We start from the raw sequence: 15,556 nt of genomic DNA, 5'->3' as shown, positions 1-15,556 counted from the left end.
AGCTCAATGGAAGTTTCAAGTTATTTGCAACAGATTACTTTTAGGATTACTTTTGGATTTCCAGGACTGGATCCTAGATTCAGTCCTGGGTCAGTACTTGGAATCAAGTGATAAAAGTCGACTTAATTACTGTGATGATTTTTAGACAATATTTTGCTATTTTAAAAGCTGACAGAAAATATTTCATAGAAAACAGTCTAAGATTCCCTATGGCAGAAAATTCAAGTTGCAGGTATAGTATGTTCTCGTTACTTTTGTAATCCAGTACTGGGTGCCTAGACTCAGTACTGGGACCTTTACCCAAAACAGGTAAGTAATTACGTTTTCAGAAATTATACGATTTTTAAAGAATATTTAAAGTTTGCAGAAAATTGACACTTAGAAGAAATTTCACAGAAAAACAGTCAATGATTTCCTACGGGAGAAAATTGGGTTACTGGTAAGTACAGTTGTAAGTATTTTTCAGAGTCAGTGCTGGGCACCAAGATCCAGCACTGGGAGCTCACCTAATAGCAGGTGAATATTTTCGTTTTCGTTACTCGGCTGATTTTTGGTGAATATTTTAAGTTTTGAAAAGTCCACACTTGGAAGAAATTTCAGGAAAAACCAGTCAATGTTACCCTATGGAGAAGATTGAGTTATCGGTTTAAAGGTAAGTACTCGACTGGCAGAGTTAAGGTTCTGGGCATAGACTCAGGCGTCTCCCAGGGTCAGGTAGGTACAGTTGGTTCACCCTCAGCGGCACAAGGGCGGCCAGGTGCAGAGAGAGTTAGGCCCAATGTTATCCTATGAGAGGTAGGGGGGCCTTGGTTGGTGGCTGCTGACTAGCAGGCCACGTGGCTGTGGGAGCTGGGCTCCTGGTCACTTATCCAGGGCAAGTGGGGAAGTAGATAGATGTAGAGGTTGCACTGCCAGGGCCACTCGGACGGCTGGGTGCAGGGTGCTTTTGAGCATTCGGGCGCTCAATTGATTTGAATGGGAAATCTCTGGTTTAGAAAAAGACTGCAAGCTCGGGGACGAAGATTCTTCAGGTGCCACCACCACTTCGAGAGGTAAGTTGGGTAGTTGGAGGATAGGTAGGTACCCCGGGATTGGGCACAGGGGGCCGCGGAGCGCCGGGTGCAGGGGTACCTTTTGGTGTCGGGAAATCTTACCCTCTGTTGATCGCGGTTGGGGGGGCACCTGGTTCTGAGGCTGCAGGCTTCTTCAGGAGTGTCGAGGGAGGTCCTTGGGTGCCGGACTCGGGGTCACAGTCGCCGTGGGGTCATCCTTGTGGTCTTTGTTCACTCTGGCACAGGCCAGGCTTGGTGGGTGCAGAGTGTGAAGGGTTCGCGGTTCCGGGCTGCTGCCAGGGATTAGAAGTAGATTTGAGTAGAGCCTCTACTCATGGGAGTCCCAGGGGTTTAGAGTCAAAAGGTAGCCAGGTCCTCCAGGGTTTGTGAGGTTGCTGGCCACAAGAGATGCCGGGTTGGAGCAGGAGCAGGTTCGAGGGTCGACAGGCCAGAGGCTCCAACGTTTGGGAGTTGCACAGCCCTCAGTCTTTTCATGTTTCGCTCAAAGAGTGAAGGGCCCTGTAATTTCTCCTTCTCATTCACATATGAAAAGAATGAGGGCTAATCAAAAAATGAATTAGAGCTGGACGTAGAAATGCAGCAGAAGGGCCAGCAAGCGCATTTCTAAGTTGCTCTATGAAGGATGCTTTTGTACTTGACAGATCAGTTTAATCCTACAGGTGCTCTAAAAGGAAGAATGCATTTGAGTCATCCTTGCTGAAAATCACACAGCCATTTATTCTAGGTTGCACTGAGTTTTCAGTCCTCTCCGCCTGCTAGCTTGTTGTTGCAATATGTCTCAATTCTGGAGAATTGTCTGCTATGCTGAAATGCGTGGCCCAGTTCAAATGTTCATCATATTTCCTGGAAAAATATCAAAAGGAAAACAAAGATTTGGTTTTGGGAAAATAATTTATTACACCTTGTAAAAATCAAAACTTTCACATTTGAGTCAAAAAAGAGAGGCTAGGTCTCACTATTTTGCTCAGGCTGTTTAACACGTACTGCTCACAGGTGCTGTCCTGCTACCAATGGGCATGGAAGCTTTGGCCTGCTCTGTTTCCAGCCTGGGTCGGTGCACCTCTCGTTACACAACCTGAAATTCTAGAGCTCCCTCTAGAACACCATATTGATGCCCAATGCAGCATGGACACCTGATCAACACAGCTGAGTGCAGCCCAGAACCCCTGGGCTCAAGCAATCCACAAGCCTCTGCCTCCCAAGTAACTAGGACAACAGGCACACGCCACCTTGCCCGGCAAACACTGCAGCTGTCCTAATGATGAAATGCATTCCATAAGTAAGGATAATGATAAAGTAAGGTGGAATGAATTGATGGTTTACCAACCATGTTTCAAGAAAACAATTTCACTATCCTTCAAAGAAAGGAAAAAAATGTCTTATCAAGAAGCAGTGTGAATATGGGAAGGGCCTTTAAAAAAGATGTGGAGTTTCCTAAAGTAAAAAAGAGGGTTGAACTGATTGAAGGGAGAGAGGAAGTAGGGTCGGAAAGATTGTGACGGGGAAGTGAATACAACATAAATACTAGTATTTAGAGAGTGAGAGACAGGTAGAGGGACAGAAGGGAAAGGAGAGTGAGAGTGAGAGAGAAGAGCCAGGTTAGGGCTGAGTTTCTCTTTATCTGCCAGTGACTCCCTGTAGAAGCTTGCTGGCACAATTTAGGCTGTCCTGTAGGCATCCCTTGTTATGCCGAGCCAGCCAATATTGAGAAAAATAGCATGGGTCACAATGATGGAACTCGTCTGCAACTTCGGAAGTTTTAAAGTGGTATGGAGTGGGAGGGCTAGAAGAGTTACCATAAAGAATGAATACACGTCATTCTGTTCTCTAGCCTCAACAGCTGCAAGAGAGGAACTCCTGCTGGCCAAGAAGACCAATGTCAGTTCAGCTTGAACAGGTGAAAGCATGCCTGATTCTGCAAAGGTATGAGATTACACTTTTGCGTCAGAGGTGGTCAGGGGCTATTGCACATTAGGAAACCGTTTATTGAGGTCCAGTTGGATTACTCTATCTTCTACCACCTCAAAATCAGCTGCTCATGCAGTGTTCTATACCGATGAGCTATTTTGGTCCTCCCTGCCCCTTCCAGCTAGTGGGTCCCCTGACTAGGGAAAGTGATTCGAACAGATTTGCATATCTTTTCATAGGAGACTTCTTGACTTATTTTATACTGTGCCAAATCAAGGTAGATTGAGTAATGATCTTGACAGACCTATATTGGAGAACTGCAGTGTGAGAAAATGGCTCTGTATATACTGTTCCCAAATAGGTACAGGGTGTACAGAGTCCACAGTCCCCAGAGGTTTGGCAGAGGCTAAAGTTAGATATAACCTTACTCTCTAAAGTGGTAGCTTGGTCGAGCAGTAAGGCAGTATCAGAGGACAGTGTAAAGCATTTGTTGCACACACTCAGTCAGCAAATGGTCTCACACACTCAATAACTGAACTCTAGGCCAATGGTTTATCTACAAAAAATATATGCTTGTTTTATTTTAGAACCAACAATAGGTATTAAAATATACTTTCTCAGAATATGATGCTTTATATAAATACTTTTGCAATATGCAATTGACTTTTGTAGAAAGTTACAAGTGGTTGTAATAGGCAACAAAATTTTAAACACAATAATGCATTGAGCTCAATGGAAGTTTCAAGTTATTTGCAACAGATTACTTTTAGGATTACTTTTGGATTTCCAGGACTGGATCCTAGATTCAGTCCTGGGTCAGTACTTGGAATCAAGTGATAAAAGTCGACTTAATTACTGTGATGATTTTTAGACAATATTTTGCTATTTTAAAAGTTGATAGAAAATATTTCATAGAAATAAGTCAATGATTCCCAATGGCAGAAAATTCAAGTTGCAGGTATAGTATGTTCTCGTTACTTTTGTAATCCAGTACTGGGTGCCTAGACTCAGTACTGGGACCTTTATCCAAAACAGGTAAGTAATTACGTTTTCAGAAATTATACGATTTTTAAAGAATATTTAAAGTTTGCAGAAATTGACACTTAGAAGAAATTTCACAGAAAAACAGTCAATGATTTCCTATGGGAGAAAATTGGGTTACTGGTAAGTACAGTTGTAAGTATTTTTCAGAGTCAGTGCTGGGCACCAAGATCCAGCACTGGGAGCTCACCTAATAGCAGGTGAGTATTTTCGTTTTCGTTACTCGGCTGATTTTTGGTGAATATTTTAAGTTTTGAAAAGTCCACACTTGGAAGAAATTTCAGGAAAAACCAGTCAATGTTACCCTATGGAGAAGATTGAGTTATCGGTTTAAAGGTAAGTACTCGACTGGCAGAGTTAAGGTTCTGGGCATAGACTCAGGCGTCTCCCAGGGTCAGGTAGGTACAGTTGGTTCACCCTCAGCGGCACAAGAGCGGCCGGGTGCAGAGAGAGTTAGGCCCAATGTTATCCTATGAGAGGTAGGGGGGCCTTGGTTGGTGGCTGCTGACTAGCAGGCCACGTGGCTGTGGGAGCTGGGCTCCTGGTCACTTATCCAGGGCAAGTGGGGAAGTAGATAGATGTAGAGGTTGCACTGCCAGGGCCACTCGGACGGCTGGGTGCAGGGTGCTTTTGAGCATTCGGGCGCTCAATTGATTTGAATGGGAAATCTCTGGTTTAGAAAAAGACTGCAAGCTCGGGGACGAAGATTCTTCAGGTGCCACCACCACTTCGAGAGGTAAGTTGGGTAGTTGGAGGATAGGTAGGTACCCCGGGATTGGGCACAGGGGGCCGCGGAGCGCCGGGTGCAGGGGTACCTTTTGGTGTCGGGAAATCTTACTCTCTGTTGATCGCGGTTGGGGGGGCACCTGGTTCTGAGGCTGCAGGCTTCTTCAGGAGTGTCGAAGGAGGTCCTTGGGTGCCGGACTCGGGGTCACAGTCGCCGTGGGGTCGTCCTTGTGGTCTTTGTTCACTCTGGCACAGGCCAGGCTTGGTGGGTGCAGAGTGTGAAGGGTTCGCGGTTCCGGGCTGCTGCCAGGGATTAGAAGTAGATTTGAGTAGAGCCTCTACTCATGGGAGTCCCAGGGGTTTAGAGTCAAAAGGTAGCCAGGTCCTCCAGGGTTTGTGAGGTTGCTGGCCACAAGAGATGCCGGGTTGGAGCAGGAGCAGGTTCGAGGGTCGACAGGCCAGAGGCTCCAACGTTTGGGAGTTGCACAGCCCTCAGTCTTTTCATGTTTCGCTCAAAGAGTGAAGGGCCCTGTAATTTCTCATTCTCATTCACATATGAAAAGAATGAGGGCTAATCAAAAAATGAATTAGAGCTGGACGTAGAAATGCAGCAGAAGGGCCAGCAAGCGCATTTCTAAGTTGCTCTATGAAGGATGCTTTTGTACTTGACAGATCAGTTTAATCCTACAGGTGCTCTAAAAGGAAGAATGCATTTGAGTCATCCTTGCTGAAAATCACACAGCCATTTATTCTAGGTTGCACTGAGTTTTCAGTCCTCTCCGCCTGCTAGCTTGTTGTTGCAATATGTCTCAATTCTGGAGAATTGTCTGCTATGCTGAAATGCGTGGCCCAGTTCAAGTGTTCATCATATTTCCTGGAAAAATATCAAAAGAAAAACAAAGATTTGGTTTTGGGAAAATAATTTATTACACCGTGTAAAAATCAAAACTTTCACATTTGAGTCAAAAAAGAGAGGCTAGGTCTCACTATTTTGCTCAGGCTGTTTAACACGTACTGCTCACAGGTGCTGTCCTGCTACCAATGGGCATGGAAGATTTGGCCTGCTCTGTTTCCAGCCTGGGTCGGTGCACCTCTCGTTACACAACCTGAAATTCTAGAGCTCCCTCTAGAACACCATATTGATGCCCAATGCAGCATGGACACCTGATCAACACAGCTGAGTGCAGCCCAGAAACCCTGAGCTCAAGCAATCCACAAGCCTCTGCCTCCCAAGTAACTAGGACAACAGGCACACGCCACCTTGCCCGGCAAACACTGCAGCTGTCCTAATGATGAAATGCATTCCATAAGTAAGGATAATGATAAAGTAAGGTGGAATGAATTGATGGTTTACCAACCATGTTTCAAGAAAATCAATTTCACTATCCTTCAAAGAAAGGAAAAAAATGTCTTATCAAGAAGCAGTGTGAATATGGGAAGGGCCTTTAAAAAAGATGTGGAGTTTCCTAAAGTAAAAAAGAGGGTTGAACTGATTGAAGGGAGAGAGGAAGTAGGGTCGGAAAGATTGTGACGGGGAAGTGAATACAACATAAATACTAGTATTTAGAGAGTGAGAGACAGGTAGAGGGACAGAAGGGAAAGGAGAGTGAGAGTGAGAGAGAAGAGCCAGGTTAGGGCTGAGTTTCTCTTTATCTGCCAGTGACTCCCTGTAGAAGCTTGCTGGCACAATTTAGGCTGTCCTGTAGGCATCCCTTGTTATGCTGAGCCAGCCAATATTGAGAAAAATAGCATGGGTGACAATGATGGAACTCGTCTGCAACTTCGGAAGTTTTAAAGTGGTATGGAGTGGGAGGGCTAGAAGAGTTACCATAAAGAATGAATACACGTCATTCTGTTCTCTAGCCTCAACAGCTGCAAGAGAGGAACTCCTGCTGGCCAAGAAGACCAATGTCAGTTCAGCTTGAACAGGTGAAAGCATGCCTGATTCTGCAAAGGTATGAGATTACACTTTTGCGTCAGAGGTGGTCAGGGGCTATTGCACATTAGGGAACCGTTTATTGAGGTCCAGTTGGATTACTCTATCTTCTACCACCTCAAAATCAGCTGCTCATGCAGTGTTCTATACCGATGAGCTATTTTGGTCCTCCCTGCCCCTTCCAGCTAGTGGGTCCCCTGACTAGGGAAAGTGATTCGAACAGATTTGCATATCTTTTCATAGGAGACTTCTTGACTTATTTTATACTGTGCCAAATCAAGGTAGATTGAGTAATGATCTTGACAGACCTATATTGGAGAACTGCAGTGTGAGAAAGTGGCTCTGTATATACTGTTCCCAAATAGGTACAGGGTGTACAGAGTCCACAGTCCCCAGAGGTTTGGCAGAGGCTAAAGTTAGATATAACCTTACTCTCTAAAGTGGTAGCTTGGTCGAGCAGTAAGGCAGTATCAGAGGACAGTGTAAAGCATTTGTTGCACACACTCAGTCAGCAAATGGTCTCACACACTCAATAACTGAACTCTAGGCCAATGGTTTATCTACAAAAAATATATGCTTGTTTTATTTTAGAACCAACAATAGGTATTAAAATATACTTTCTCAGAATGAGATGCTTTATATAAATACTTTTGCAATATGCAATTGACTTTTGTAGAAAGTTACAAGTGGTTGCAATAGGCAACAAAATTTTAAACACAATAATGCATTGAGCTCAATGGAAGTTTCAAGTTATTTGCAACAGATTACTTTTAGGATTACTTTTGGATTTCCAGGACTGGATCCTAGATTCAGTCCTGGGTCAGTACTTGGAATCAAGTGATAAAAGTCGACTTAATTACTGTGATGATTTTTAGACAATATTTTGCTATTTTAAAAGTTGACAGAAAATTTTTCATAGAAAACAGTCTAAGATTCCCTATGGCAGAAAATTCAAGTTGCAGGTATAGTATGTTCTCGTTACTTTTGTAATCCAGTACTGGGTGCCTAGACTCAGTACTGGGACCTTTATCCAAAACAGGTAAGTAATTACGTTTTCAGAAATTATACGATTTTTAAAGAATATTTAAAGTTTGCAGAAATTGACACTTAGAAGAAATTTCACAGAAAAACAGTCAATGATTTCCTATGGGAGAAAATTGGGTTACTGGTAAGTACAGTTGTAAGTATTTTTCAGAGTCAGTGCTGGGCACCAAGATCCAGCACTGGGAGCTCACCTAATAGCAGGTGAGTATTTTCGTTTTCGTTACTCGGCTGATTTTTGGTGAATATTTTAAGTTTTGAAAAGTCCACACTTGGAAGAAATTTCAGGAAAAACCAGTCAATGTTACCCTATGGAGAAGATTGAGTTATCGGTTTAAAGGTAAGTACTCGACTGGCAGAGTTAAGGTTCTGGGCATAGACTCAGGCGTCTCCCAGGGTCAGGTAGGTACAGTTGGTTCACCCTCAGCGGCACAAGGGCGGCCGGGTGCAGAGAGAGTTAGGCCCAATGTTATCCTAAGAGAGGTAGGGGGGCCTTGGTTGGTGGCTGCTGACTAGCAGGCCACGTGGCTGTGGGAGCTGGGCTCCTGGTCACTTATCCAGGGCAAGTGGGGAAGTAGATAGATGTAGAGGTTGCCTTGCCAGGGCCACTCGGACGGCTGGGTGCAGGGTGCTTTTGAGCATTCGGGCGCTCAATTGATTTGAATGGGAAATCTCTGGTTTAGAAAAAGACTGCAAGCTCGGGGACGAAGATTCTTCAGGTGCCACCACCACTTCGAGAGGTAAGTTGGGTAGTTGGAGGATAGGTAGGTAGCCCGGGATTGGGCACAGGGGGCCGCGGAGCGCCGGGTGCAGGGGTACCTTTTGGTGTCGGGAAATCTTACCCTCTGTTGATCGCGGTTGGGGGGGCACCTGGTTCTGAGGCTGCAGGCTTCTTCAGGAGTGTCGAGGGAGGTCCTTGGGTGCCGGACTCGGGGTCACAGTCGCCGTGGGGTCGTCCTTGTGGTCTTTGTTCACTCTGGCACAGGCCAGGCTTGGTGGGTGCAGAGTGTGAAGGGTTCGCGGTTCCGGACTGCTGCCAGGGATTAGAAGTAGATTTGAGTAGAGCCTCTACTCATGGGAGTCCCAGGGGTTTAGAGTCAAAAGGTAGCCAGGTCCTCCAGGGTTTGTGAGGTTGCTGGCCACAAGAGATGCCGGGTTGGAGCAGGAGCAGGTTCGAGGGTCGACAGGCCAGAGGCTCCAACGTTTGGGAGTTGCACAGCCCTCAGTCTTTTCATGTTTCGCTCAAAGAGTGAAGGGCCCTGTAATTTCTCCTTCTCATTCACATATGAAAAGAATGAGGGCTAATCAAAAAATGAATTAAAGCTGGACGTAGAAATGCAGCAGAAGGGCCAGTAAGCGCATTTCTAAGTTGCTCTATGAAGGATGCTTTTGTACTTGACAGATCAGTTTAATCCTACAGGTGCTCTAAAAGGAAGAATGCATTTGAGTCATCCTTGCTGAAAATCACACAGCCATTTATTCTAGGTTGCACTGAGTTTTCAGTCCTCTCCGCCTGCTAGCTTGTTGTTGCAATATGTCTCAATTCTGGAGAATTGTCTGCTATGCTGAAATGCGTGGCCCAGTTCAAATGTTCATCATATTTCCTGGAAAAATATCAAAAGGAAAACAAAGATTTGGTTTTGGGAAAATAATTTATTACACCTTGTAAAAATCAAAACTTTCACATTTGAGTCAAAAAAGAGAGGCTAGGTCTCACTATTTTGCTCAGGCTGTTTTACACGTACTGCTCACAGGTGCTGTCCTGCTACCAATGGGCATGGAAGCTTTGGCCTGCTCTGTTTCCAGCCTGGGTCGGTGCACCTCTCGTTACACAACCTGAAATTCTAGAGCTCCCTCTAGAACACCATATTGATGCCCAATGCAGCATGGACACCTGATCAACACAGCTGAGTGCAGCCCAGAACCCCTGAGCTCAAGCAATCCACAAGCCTCTGCCTCCCAAGTAACTAGGACAACAGGCACACGCCACCTTGCCCGGCAAACACTGCAGCTGTCCTAATGATGAAATGCATTCCATAAGTAAGGATAATGATAAAGTAAGGTGGAATGAATTGATGGTTTACCAACCATGTTTCAAGAAAATCAATTTCACTATCCTTCAAAGAAAGGAAAAAAATGTCTTATCAAGAAGCAGTGTGAATATGGGAAGGGCCTTTAAAAAAGATGTGGAGTTTCCTAAAGTAAAAAAGAGGGTTGAACTGATTGAAGGGAGAGAGGAAGTAGGGTCGGAAAGATTGTGACGGGGAAGTGAATACAACATAAATACTAGTATTTAGAGAGTGAGAGACAGGTAGAGGGACAGAAGGGAAAGGAGCGTGAGAGTGAGAGAGAAGAGCCAGGTTAGGGCTGAGTTTCTCTTTATCTGCCAGTGACTCCCTGTAGAAGCTTGCCGGCACAATTTAGGCTGTCCTGTAGGCATCCCTTGTTATGCCGAGCCAGCCAATATTGAGAAAAATAGCATGGGTCACAATGATGGAACTCGTCTGCAACTTCGGAAGTTTTAAAGTGGTATGGAGTGGGAGGGCTAGAAGAGTTACCATAAAGAATGAATACACGTCATTCTGTTCTCTAGCCTCAACAGCTGCAAGAGAGGAACTCCTGCTGGCCAAGAAGACCAATGTCAGTTCAGCTTGAACAGGTGAAAGCATGCCTGATTCTGCAAAGGTATGAGATTACACTTTTGCGTCAGAGGTGGTCAGGGGCTATTGCACATTGGGGAACCGTTTATTGAGGTCCAGTTGGATTACTCTATCTTCTACCACCTCAAAATCAGCTGCTCATGCAGTGTTCTATACCAATGAGCTATTTTGGTCCTCCCTGCCCCTTCCAGCTAGTGGGTCCCCTGACTAGGGAAAGTGATTCGAACAGATTTGCATATCTTTTCATAGGAGACTTCTTGACTTATTTTATACTGTGCCAAATCAAGGTAGATTGAGTAATGATCTTGACAGACCTATATTGGAGAACTGCAGTGTGAGAAAGTGGCTCTGTATATACTGTTCCCAAATAGGTACAGGGTGTACAGAGTCCACAGTCCCCAGAGGTTTGGCAGAGGCTAAAGTTAGATATAACCTTACTCTCTAAAGTGGTAGCTTGGTCGAGCAGTAAGGCAGTATCAGAGGACAGTGTAAAGCATTTGTTGCACACACTCAGTCAGCAAATGGTCTCACACACTCAATAACTGAACTCTAGGCCAATGGTTTATCTACAAAAAATATATGCTTGTTTTATTTTAGAACCAACAATAGGTATTAAAATATAATTTCTCAGAATGAGATGCTTTATATAAATACTTTTGCAATATGCAATTGACTTTTGTAGAAAGTTACAAGTGGTTGCAATAGGCAACAAAATTTTAAACACAATAATGCATTGAGCTCAATGGAAGTTTCAAGTTATTTGCAACAGATTACTTTTAGGATTACTTTTGGATTTCCAGGACTGGATCCTAGATTCAGTCCTGGGTCAGTACTTGGAATCAAGTGATAAAAGTCGACTTAATTACTGTGATGATTTTTAGACAATATTTTGCTATTTTAAAAGTTGACAGAAAATTTTTCATAGAAAACAGTCTAAGATTCCCTATGGCAGAAAATTCAAGTTGCAGGTATAGTATGTTCTCGTTACTTTTGTAATCCAGTACTGGGTGCCTAGACTCAGTACTGGGACCTTTATCCAAAACAGGTAAGTAATTACGTTTTCAGAAATTATACGATTTTTAAAGAATATTTAAAGTTTGCAGAAATTGACACTTAGAAGAAATTTCACAGAAAAACAGTCAATGATTTCCTATGGGAGAAAATTGGGTTACTGGTAAGTACAGTTGTAAGTATTTTTCAGAGTCAGTGCTGGGCACCAAGATCCAGCACTGGGAGCTCACCTAATAGCCGGTGAGTATTTTCGTTTTCGTTACTCGGCTGATTTTTGGTGAATATTTTAAGTTTTGAAAAGTCCACACTTGGAAGAAATTTCAGGAAAAACCAGTCAATGTTACCCTATGGAGAAGATTGAGTTATCGGTTTAAAGGTAAGTACTCGACTGGCAGAGTTAAGGTTCTGGGCATAGACTCAGGCGTCTCCCAGGGTCAGGTAGGTACAGTTGGTTCACCCTCAGCGGCACAAGGGCGGCCGGGTGCAGAGAGAGTTAGGCCCAATGTTATCCTATGAGAGCTAGGGGGGCCTTGGTTGGTGGCTGCTGACTAGCAGGCCACGTGGCTGTGGGAGCTGGGCTCCTGGTCACTTATCCAGGGCAAGTGGGGAAGTAGATAGATGTAGAGGTTGCACTGCCAGGGCCACTCGGACGGCTGGGTGCAGGGTGCTTTTGAGCATTCGGGCGCTCAAATGATTTGAATGGGAAATCTCTGGTTTAGAAAAAGACTGCAAGCTCGGGGACGAAGATTCTTCAGGTGCCACCACCACTTCGAGAGGTAAGTTGGGTAGTTGGAGGATAGGTAGGTACCCCGGGATTGGGCACAGGGGGCCGCGGAGCGCCGGGTGCAGGGGTACCTTTTGGTGTCGGGAAATCTTACCCTCTGTTGATCGCGGTTGGGGGGGCACCTGGTTCTGAGGCTGCAGGCTTCTTCAGGAGTGTCGAGGGAGGTCCTTGGGTGCCGGACTCGGGGTCACAGTCGCCGTGGGGTCGTCCTTGTGGTCTTTGTTCACTCTGGCACAGGCCAGGCTTGGTGGGTGCAGAGTGTGAAGGGTTCGCGGTTCCGGGCTGCTGCCAGGGATTAGAAGTAGATTTGAGTAGAGCCTCTACTCATGGGAGTCCCAGGGGTTTAGAGTCAAAAGGTAGCCAGGTCCTCCAGGGTTTGTGAGGTTGCTGGCCACAAGAGATGCCGGGTTGGAGCAGGAGCAGGTTCGAGGGTCGACAGGCCAGAGGCTCCAACGTTTGGGAGTTGCACAGCCCTCAGTCTTTTCATGTTTCGCTCAAAGAGTGAAGGGCCCTGTAATTTCTCCTTCTCATTCACATATGAAAAGAATGAGGGCTAATCAAAAAATGAATTAAAGCTGGACGTAGAAATGCAGCAGAAGGGCCAGCAAGCGCATTTCTAAGTTGCTCTATGAAGGATGCTTTTGTACTTGACAGATCAGTTTAATCCTACAGGTGCTCTAAAAGGAAGAATGCATTTGAGTCATCCTTGCTGAAAATCACACAGCCATTTATTCTAGGTTGCACTGAGTTTTCAGTCCTCTCCGCCTGCTAGCTTGTTGTTGCAATATGTCTCAATTCTGGAGAATTGTCTGCTATGCTGAAATGCGTGGCCCAGTTCAAATGTTCATCATATTTCCTGGAAAAATATCAAAAGGAAAACAAAGATTTGGTTTTGGGAAAATAATTTATTACACCTTGTAAAAATCAAAACTTTCACATTTGAGTCAAAAAAGAGAGGCTAGGTCTCACTATTTTGCTCAGGCTGTTTTACACGTACTGCTCACAGGTGCTGTCCTGCTACCAATGGGCATGGAAGCTTTGGCCTGCTCTGTTTCCAGCCTGGGTCGGTGCACCTCTCGTTACACAACCTGAAATTCTAGAGCTCCCTCTAGAACACCATATTGATGCCCAATGCAGCATGGACACCTGATCAACACAGCTGAGTGCAGCCCAGAACCCCTGAGCTCAAGCAATCCACAAGCCTCTGCCTCCCAAGTAACTAGGACCACAGGCACACGCCACCTTGCCCGGCAAACACTGCAGCTGTCCTAATGATGAAATGCATTCCATAAGTAAGGATAATGATAAAGTAAGGTGGAATGAATTGATGGTTTACCAACCATGTTTCAAGAAAATCAATTTCACTATCCTTCAAAGAAAGGAAAAAAATGTCTTATCAAGAAGCAGTGTGAATATGGGAAGGGCCTTTAAAAAAGATGTGGAGTTTCCTAAAGTAAAAAAGAGGGTTGAACTGATTGAAGGGAGAGAGGAAGTAGGGTCGGAAAGATTGTGACGGGGAAGTGAATACAACATAAATACTAGTATTTAGAGAGTGAGAGACAGGTAGAGGGACAGAAGGGAAAGGAGAGTGAGAGTGAGAGAGAAGAGCCAGGTTAGGGCTGAGTTTCTCTTTATCTGCCAGTGACTCCCTGTAGAAGCTTGCCGGCACAATTTAGGCTGTCCTGTAGGCATCCCTTGTTATGCCGAGCCAGCCAATATTGAGAAAAATAGCATGGGTCACAATGATGGAACTCGTCTGCAACATCGGAAGTTTTAAAGTGGTATGGAGTGGGAGGGCTAGAAGAGTTACCATAAAGAATAAATACGCATCATTCTGTTCTCTAGCCTCAACAGCTGCAAGAGAGGAACTCCTGCTGGCCAAGAAGACCAATGTCAGTTCAGCTTGAACAGGTGAAAGCATGCCTGATTCTGCAAAGGTATGAGATTACACTTTTGCGTCAGAGGTGGTCACGGGCTATTGCACATTAGGGAACCGTTTATTGAGGTCCAGTTGGATTACTCTATCTTCTACCACCTCAAAATCAGCTGCTCATGCAGTGTTCTATACCGATGAGCTATTTTGGTCCTCCCTGCCCCTTCCAGCTAGTGGGTCCCCTGACTAGGGAAAGTGATTCGAACAGATTTGCATATCTTTTCATAGGAGACTTCTTGACTTATTTTATACTGTGCCAAATCAAGGTAGATTGAGTAATGATCTTGACAGACCTGTATTGGAGAACTGCAGTGTGAGAAAGTGGCTCTGTATATACTGTTCCCAAATAGGTACAGGGTGTACAGAGTCCACAGTCCCCAGAGGTTTGGCAGAGGCTAAAGTTAGATATAACCTTACTCTCTAAAGTGGTAGCTTGGTCGAGCAGTAAGGCAGTATCAGAGGACAGTGTAAAGCATTTGTTGCACACACTCAGTCAGCAAATGGTCTCACACACTCAATAACTGAACTCTAGGCCAATGGTTTATCTACAAAAAATATATGCTTGTTTTATTTTAGAACCAACAATAGGTATTAAAATATAATTTCTCAGAATGAGATGCTTTATATAAATACTTTTGCAATATGCAATTGACTTTTGTAGAAAGTTACAAGTGGTTGCAATAGGCAACAAAATTTTAAACGCAATAATGCATTGAGCTCAATGGAAGTTTCAAGTTATTTGCAACAGATTACTTTTAGGATTACTTTTGGATTTCCAGGACTGGATCCTAGATTCAGTCCTGGGTCAGTACTTGGAATCAAGGTATAAAAGTCGACTTAATTACTGTGATGATTTTTAGACAATATTTTGCTATTTTAAAAGTTGACAGAAAATATTTCATAGAAAACAGTCTAAGATTCCCTATGGCAGAAAATTCAAGTTGCAGGTATAGTATGTTCTCGTTACTTTTGTAATCCAGTACTGGGTGCCTAGACTCAGTACTGGGACCTTTATCCAAAACAGGTAAGTAATTACGTTTTCAGAAATTATACGATTTTTAAAGAATATTTAAAGTTTGCAGAAATTGACACTTAGAAGAAATTTCACAGAAAAACAGTCAATGATTTCCTATGGGAGAAAATTGGGTTACTGGTAAGTACAGTTGTAAGTATTTTTCAGAGTCAGTGCTGGGCACCAAGATCCAGCACTGGGAGCTCACCTAATAGCAGGTGAGTATTTTCGTTTTCGTTACTCGGCTGATTTTTGGTGAATATTTTAAGTTTTGAAAAGTCCACACTTGGAAGAAATTTCAGGAAAAACCAGTCAATGTTACCCTATGGAGAAGATTGAGTTATCGGTTTAAAGGTAAGTACTCGACTGGCAGAGTTAAGGTTCTGGGCATAGACTCAGGCGTCTCCCAGGGTCAGGTAGGTACAGTTGGT

General features: G+C 44.3%; 4 non-coding genes across 4 annotated transcripts; all 4 read right to left on the bottom strand.

Annotated features, from left to right (window-relative positions):
• Nucleotides 1-2,012: 2,012 nt before the first annotated feature.
• Nucleotides 2,013-2,312, bottom strand: LOC146854720 (signal recognition particle RNA). The gene has a single exon (XR_014959287.1).
• A 3,406-nt stretch (nt 2,313-5,718) lies between these two features.
• Nucleotides 5,719-6,018, bottom strand: LOC146854719 (signal recognition particle RNA). Its single transcript, XR_014959315.1, has one exon.
• A 3,407-nt stretch (nt 6,019-9,425) lies between these two features.
• Nucleotides 9,426-9,725, bottom strand: LOC146854718 (signal recognition particle RNA). The gene has a single exon (XR_014959091.1).
• A 3,407-nt stretch (nt 9,726-13,132) lies between these two features.
• On the bottom strand, nt 13,133-13,432 carry LOC146854717 (signal recognition particle RNA). The gene has a single exon (XR_014959063.1).
• Between the last annotated feature and the right edge of the window lie 2,124 nt (nt 13,433-15,556).

This window comes from Triturus cristatus, chromosome 4_1 (genome assembly GCF_964204655.1).
Source record: "Triturus cristatus chromosome 4_1, aTriCri1.1, whole genome shotgun sequence".
In the NCBI taxonomy this organism is placed as follows: Eukaryota; Metazoa; Chordata; class Amphibia; order Caudata; family Salamandridae; genus Triturus; species Triturus cristatus.
The sequence above is the reverse complement of the archived record's forward strand: the minus strand, read 5'-3'. Positions and strand labels throughout refer to the sequence as shown.